At 40.9% G+C, this 7,285-nt stretch overlaps 1 protein-coding gene across 3 annotated transcripts in view; it reads right to left on the minus strand.

Moving 5' to 3' along the window:
* PPP2R5B (protein phosphatase 2 regulatory subunit B'beta) overlaps positions 1–7,067 on the minus strand; it is a 173,626-nt gene extending 166,559 nt beyond the window's left edge. Inside the window, exon 1 of one of the 3 annotated variants that reach the window (XM_077459509.1) lies at positions 6,240–7,067. The gene's annotated coding sequence lies outside the window, so the exon portion shown is untranslated. Of the gene's footprint in view, positions 1–5,796 lie in introns of all 3 variants that reach the window. The other 2 variants (XM_077459493.1, XM_077459500.1) reach the window with 2 other exon arrangements.
* Positions 7,068–7,285: the final 218 nt, after the last annotated feature.

Consider the following 7,285-nt stretch of genomic DNA (forward strand, 5'->3'; position numbering starts at 1 on the left):
CAAATTGTCTGGCGTACTTAGTCCGCCGAAGCGCATTTCACCGGACAATTCGATCGTGTGTGGGCTTCAGCTGACTTTTCCAGCGTAAAGTCCGACGGACTTAGAAAGTATTTATGCAGTCCAATCTTTCTGCCGGACTTGGGTTTCAGCGGACAATACGTTCGTCAGTATGCTAGTCCAGCGGACTAAGAATGACGCATGCTCAGAAGCAAGTACGAAAAGGAAGCTATTGGCTACCGGCTATTGAACTTTCTTTTTCTAGTCCCGTCGTACGTGCTGTATGTCATCACACTAGCAAACGCCGGACTTTCTATGTGTCCGTGTGTGGCCAAGTCCATTCGGTAGAAAGTCCGCCGGACTATCCGCCGGATTGTTTGCTGGACTAAGTACGCCGGACAATTCACTCGTGTGTACGCGGCATTTGTGGAAGTTATTGGCAATTCTGATCTCAGGTTGCTCAGGTTTGTTTGAAAGGAGCATGAGCTGATATGACCATAAGAGTACACTCTTATTTTAACAACCAATATAGCGTTTCCCATTAAATATCAACCAATAAATTATTAGCACTGGCAGGCAAAGACCTGACAATAAGTGTAGGTTTATGAGATATTTCTAGCACCTACAGGTAAGCCTAAATATAGGCCTTTTATCACTCCTGTACATCAATGCATTATATCTCCTTTTTGATACTATAGCCATAATAAACTTTTTAAAAAAGTATTGTTGTTTGCCTAAATATCTCCTTGCTGCTAAAAACCCCCCCGAGGGAACTTCTATTCAATTCAATGAATTGGGGTGCGCAGCTTCAATAACTCACATCTACAGTATGTGTTAACTATTCTATGCCTTATGCCGGCCATACACGGTTCGAATTTCGAAAGAATTTTCTTTCGAAAATCGTATCTAAGAATTTTCGTATGAATTTCGCACCATTAGTGGGCTGCAGCAACAGCCGATTTTCGTGCAGAAATAAAATTTGAGGAATCGGACATGTTGGAAATTTTTAGAAAAACGAACGATTTTCTAATCAATGATGGGAGAATCGTGCGAGAAACGTAAGAAAATGTACGGAGATAAAAGAAAATGTACGGAGATAAAAGAAAATGTACGGAGAGAAAAGAAGATTCCCAGCCAAGAAAATTCTTTTCTGTAGCAACATGAGGTGAAATTGAAGGCTTGGTCGGCCGAATTTCGAAAATCAATGGTGGCATCATCGGATCACAAAAAAAACGAATTTTCTGATTTTGAAAAGAAAATTCGTTCGAAATTCGACCGTGTATGGCCTGCATTAATATAGGCTTACCTGTAGATAAAAGTGGTTGTACAGGGTGTACAACCAATTTAAGCTGCAATAGCATAACCTGATTGTTTTCATTATTTCTCCTGTAAAGGAAAAAGGACTCTCTATGCACAGAATGTTGCATGAATAGCTGCAAAAGTTCAAGGCCAGTTTTTATGGTTTTAACCTGCATTGGTATCCCAAATGATTACCTTCTAATATCCAAGCCTAGGAGTGAGGTTTTGAAGCTGTGCTTGCAGTGTAATTGGAATCCTGAATACATAAAGAACACACAGCATGGGGCATCAGTACCCCACCCCCCTCCATGCTTTGAAATAATTTATGACAGCTTCTGGGCTAAGTGTGCGTGTGTATCTAGCTGAACAATATTAAGCCTTATGGGCTCTGGAGCAGCTGTCCTCTATGGCCTGTGGTAGTTATGCAATGGGTTGAGCTACTTTAAAGAACATATCCACCAAAACCCAAAGCAAACCTATAATACAAGTTCACTTTATTGCCAAACATTCCCCCACCACTGTCCCTGCAGTACATATATTTTGTTTGCTCCCCTGCTGCCGGAGTAAAGAAAAAAATCCAGAATTTTTAAGTATGAAGAAAAATGTGACCCACTCCCTGTGCTATTATGAGAGTTGCTGACTGGTTCAGAGCTATCACATGGGGGGGGGGGTGAGGGAGTTCTCAACCCTGCGTGAAGCAACTTTACCATTTGAAAAATTTCTCATAAAAGCTCTGCAAAAAAAGTTTAATCCCTCTCTAGCACCTGTCATGTCTTTACTTTTCAAGAGCAACAGCCTCCTGCCAAGTCTTGATGTGAATCCTATTTCCAGATGTGTTGGATGCATGGTCCCCCGTTGCGCTCTGTAGGCCTTTACCTCAAAACTATGTCCTGTAGTGACGTATGGGCCAGTTGATAAAACCAGAGCATGCACAGTACAACACAGGCTTCCAACGCACCTGAAAGTGTAAGATACTGAAGTTTCAGCTGAAGGCCATAGCTCTTGAAGCAACCAAAGTAGGAATCTGCTGCCTGTTGTAGAGCTAGGTATTATGCAGGTAACTTCTTTTTAAGAAGGCTTTGTTCCAGCTAGAGTAACTCATATGTTACACATGGCCATTTCCCCCTCTCTTGGTGGCTGAATGGAGTCAGTAAATACAGCTGGGTAGGGGGCACTAAAGCAAACAAGATGCTTTGTCCTTTTTGAGAAAAACACATATTTTCCCTATTTTGTCTTGTGTGGAGGATAATTAGGGAAATGGATCATAAAGTGATACCTACCTAGGCAGGTCTGCTATTTAAATCAAAAAATGTGAAGTTCCTCGGGTGCATTTTTAGCCTTGCCACCCACGCCAACGCCAATATCAGTTTTAAGCCCAACTCCTCCCAGATTTCTTTTCTTTTTAACCATGGGATAGAGTGAGGAATGTTAAAAGAGGGATAAAGAAAATGAGCTTGATGTCATGGGCTGCCCCTCCCTTGCGAGGTTTCAACTAAATTTCAATAGGTTTTTGAATCCCCTCAGGCGATTAGAATTTAGGGACGCTGGCCCTTTACATTTTCAGATATGAGTTTGGGTGAGAAGAGAGTGTACCATGTGACCTAGTAGAATCTTCTGTAAGGATTGGGGCTTATTATATAAAAGGGATCAGCTGAATTGTTTGTGTCAGTGAGCCAGCGTCAGTACAGCGAGCTCCCCCCCCGCCCTTTGACGCAAGGCACTTTATGTGCTGTTGTCACCCTTTCAAAAAAAGGGGAGACTTGTGGTTATGTCTAAGTCATTTAGCTCGAGTCCTTAATGACTGAGCGATTTATTATGGAGAGATAGGTTGTTTTTAAGTTATTTATGAATTAAATAAATGTATTATATTATTAATTATTAATAAATGATTTATACCAATAAATGTGCTGCAGCCAACATTTTTGACAAAAATAGTGTCTCGTTATTTATTATATAGATATGATGTATTCAGGCGGGAGGGGAAAAGGGTGCGGCCTGCATTCCCACAGTTAGAAGCTAGTAAATCTCTTATTACTGCCTATGTCTCCATCTTAGATGGGGGTGCCAGACAGAAAGGTCAAGAAATAACCCACAACTGTTTTCTTAATAGAGTGGGTAAGTTTTGTTTCTCTGTCAAGCTTTTATTACTGGAGGTTCAGGAAAAACAGGAGTACCAGACCAAATGTTGAGCGACCATGTAATGTTTATTTTATCATGAAATGTCATAAAGGACAAGACAGGGTGTTTCAGAGATTCAAAAGGCCCCTTCATTAGAGCTTAAAATTATTGGAAAAAATGTGGATGGTCTCAAGTTTGAATAGGTTAAAAATGACAAACATTATTACAATATTATGATGAAATAAAATCTTCATGGCCTCTCAATATTTAGTCTGGCACTCCTGTTTTTCCTTGTATCTCCTGAGATTCACCCTCTAGAGGCCTCTTCGAGTCTGAGAGTTGCCAACCAGAGCCCTTGTACACTTTAATATGTTATTTATTGACTGTGAGATTCATCTATATTTGGATCCATCACCTCCTACAGCGCCTCCTACCCCCCACCCCTCACTGTTATTTATTTTTTTGTCTGTGTCCAAACCAGGCAGATCTTCTCTCACTTCCTATTTACTTGACTTTTATCAAATGCAAAAGGAAGTGAAGGGAAATCTATTTAACTGACAGCATTAAACCCTGACAGAGGTTACAATCCTTACCCATTGAACCCAAAACTAAACAAAAAAAAGATTTGGTTGACATAATCAGAAGGCCCACAAAGCAAATGTGCCAGCTCATAAGTTGGCCATACATGGATTCCTGCTGAATCCACTGAAATGCCTGCTGTGGGTGGCCCCACCTGACTCAACAATCAACATTTGTCAAACAAGTTGGGTGAAATCTCTGCAGAACAGCTTCTGCATCCATTCAGATGCAGGTACTGTTTGTGTTTTCTGACAGCCATGGGTGCCCACTGTCAGAATAGCCAGCACTGCAGATTCGTCCAACCAGGCTGTTTAGCATGGATATAGGAATCAAGTGACCAAACTGAATGTGGGACTGAATGGGAAAAATTTTAACATGTATGGATTGCTTTAATCAACTACAACACAAATGATTAATACTTCAAGCAAGGTCTGTTTTAAAGCATTTGTAAACCCAACACTTCATATTCCTGATATGTACTGTACCATGTACTTGTATAAAATAGAATAAAAAACGATCCTGTTCTCTTTGTATTGCTTCCTTTGTGTGAAATTCTGGTGTTCCTGCCAGTACCTTTTCCTTTCCTATTTAAAAACTGACCATAGAGCATGAGAGCATTGTGGTCAGTTCTCTAGCTATGATGGGAGCTCAGCCTGCTCTCCTCCAATGATTGGATTTGTCTTGACATGCCCTCACTGCATAGCCTCTCACTGGAAAGTTCAGTGTGCTGCAGCTCCTCCTCCCCCAGCTCTAATGCAGCTGAGAACAGAGAGAATGTGATCACTTATAAAAAAGGGGAAAAATGTATTTACAATGTTTTTCCTATATTTATTCACAAATGTTTTGCCTTTCATTTCTATTTTAAACCGAATGGGTTGTTTTACAAGGTGATCATTTACAATCACTTTAACCCCCCTGGCGGTATTCCCGAGTCTGGCTTGGGGTGAAAATTTTGTACCATTAGCAGTAACCCCGAGCCAAACTCGGGACCGCATCGCTGAATCCAGGGAGAGCTTATTTACCTTGTCCCCTGGATCCAGCGATGTCCCCCCGCTGTGTGAGTGGCTCATCCTCCGCTCGATCTATCACGGAGCCATGCTCCGTTCCCTGTGAGCGCTGCGACGCACAGGGGCGGAGAACAGCGCCAAATTCAAAAAGTGAAACGCCCACATTAAATACAGTATAATGTAATCTTATAGATTACATTGCTGTATGTAATTATTTCACATCCCTTTTGTCCCTAGTGGTCTGCCCAGTGCTCTGCATGCAGTTTTATAATATAAAAACTGTTCTTTATGCCTGGAAGCTGGAGATTGTCCATAGCAACCAAAATTGATCCTTTACATCAATAATGGTTTTAGAAAACAGCGATAATAAATTAGAATCATTCACAGAATTGAGCGATAGCGATCTGTGGGGAGATCCGTCATCAAATACTGAAAAGTAATGACAGTGACAATTCTGCAACTGAGCAAATTTCTGTGTTTTTGATTTGATTACATTATTGAATATTTTGTATTATTGTTATATTATTATTTGGTATAATTATTTATAGTTATTTATTATATTATAATTTATGATTTCATTTTTCATACTTTATCATACCGTCTACTAGACTCTGGTTTGGACAGATTTAAGTGAGTTATTCCTAAGAATTACAGGCCTACAATATAAAACGCCAAATGTCCATGCAAAATAATTGTACCGCTTTGAGCACCTAAAATCTGAAATAATCATACCGCCAGGGAGGTTAAGTCTTTGGGCTGAGTAGTTATATTGTATGTCATTCGGTAGTGGCATTACCTTTGCACACGTGATGCATAGGACTGAACTCACAAATATTATGGGCCACTCCCAACACCACAGGTAGAACTTACAGCTTCAACTTTGCGTTCTAGCTCCTTCTGCAAGAATTCTCTTTCCCGGGATGCAGTCGGTATCCAATCTCTAAACTAATCCCTGCAGAATTAGGCCACGATCCTTCTAAATCAAGCAGCCAGATAGCAGAAATTCACAAAGCTGCACACATATCCGGATAACTTTGAACTCCTTCAAAACAGAGGCGGGGAATTTACACCTCTCAGTGGGATTCTTAGAAGTTAGTCTTCCTTAAGCTTCTAGAATGAAACAAGCAGGAGATCGAATCACAAAGCACCAACATGCAGCTTTTAAAAACGATGGCTTCTGTTTAGGATGGATGGGTTATACAATGAAATACAGCGTTCCTGAAAAAAAAAAAAAATCACCTCTGTAGACTATGGCGTGAATAATACATGCACAAGCTTTACACGGCATCCGATATTCCCAGAAGCTGAATTCTCTCTAGAACATGCGCTTGCAGTAGGTGGAACATATGAGGTCTGTACAATCCAGCAGAATAATGTATTCAGGAAATTAAAATTGACAGCCGGTATAGCGTGCTGAAGAAGTGCATGCCTAATTTTTAATAGGATGGGAGGCCTGGCAAGGCTCCGAATTAACCCTTTGTGTGCCTTTCTCGTCCAGAGGCAATGGTCCAAAACTCCCTTGCAAAAAAAATAAATAAAAAAAAATGGTTTAAGCACTGTTATATAGAATTTGGCAACACTGACTCCTTTAGTGATACAATCACCTTTTCCCTTTTCGGCTTCCCCATAGGATCAGGTGGCAGCAGCTTGAAACAATTGTGGCATTGCATTAAAGGGAAAGCGTAGACCCTCTGATGGGACCTGTAATTCTAAGAAATTCTGCAGGATGGTAATGAAACAAAAAGCCGGCTCAGCAGGGACCGTCCGTAGTGAATAGGATCCTGGTTTTAGGATTCCCTCTGATTAAGGATTTTGCTTAGGCCCCTGTGACCCTCCTTTCTGTCATCCCGTCCTTGATCCATAGAAAATGTCTTTCTCTGATTTCAAAGATCCGCAGCGCCTCTTTTCCCAGGTAGAAGATAGATGCAATGCTTGTATGGGATTAGTAGGATTTCCTTGTGTTTTTTTTCTTCCCCAATAACGGCAGTCTTGCTTTATCTGTAGCTGCAGGATCAGTACAATGACAAAACCCAAACCTATTCCTCCCCCCCTGCACTTCTCCCAAATGTCATGTGACCATAAATGAGCAGGTTTATTGGCCTTTTAATAATAGGGTCTGCGTCACTGCTGGTGGGTGATGTCACTTCTCTATAAAACCATTGGCTGCAGGCATGCTGGATTTAAAGGGACAGTCGTCAGAGCTTCAGTGTGGCTGTGTGAAGAGGGAAGGATGAGTGTGTAAATATATATATATATATATGCATTTACATAGCGGATAAGTATGT

The sequence above is a fragment of the Lithobates pipiens genome, unplaced genomic scaffold (assembly GCF_037356315.1).
Source record: "Lithobates pipiens isolate NorthernLeopardFrog02 unplaced genomic scaffold, aLitPip1_a1.2 Scaffold_10, whole genome shotgun sequence".
NCBI lineage: Eukaryota > Metazoa > Chordata > Amphibia > Anura > Ranidae > Lithobates > Lithobates pipiens.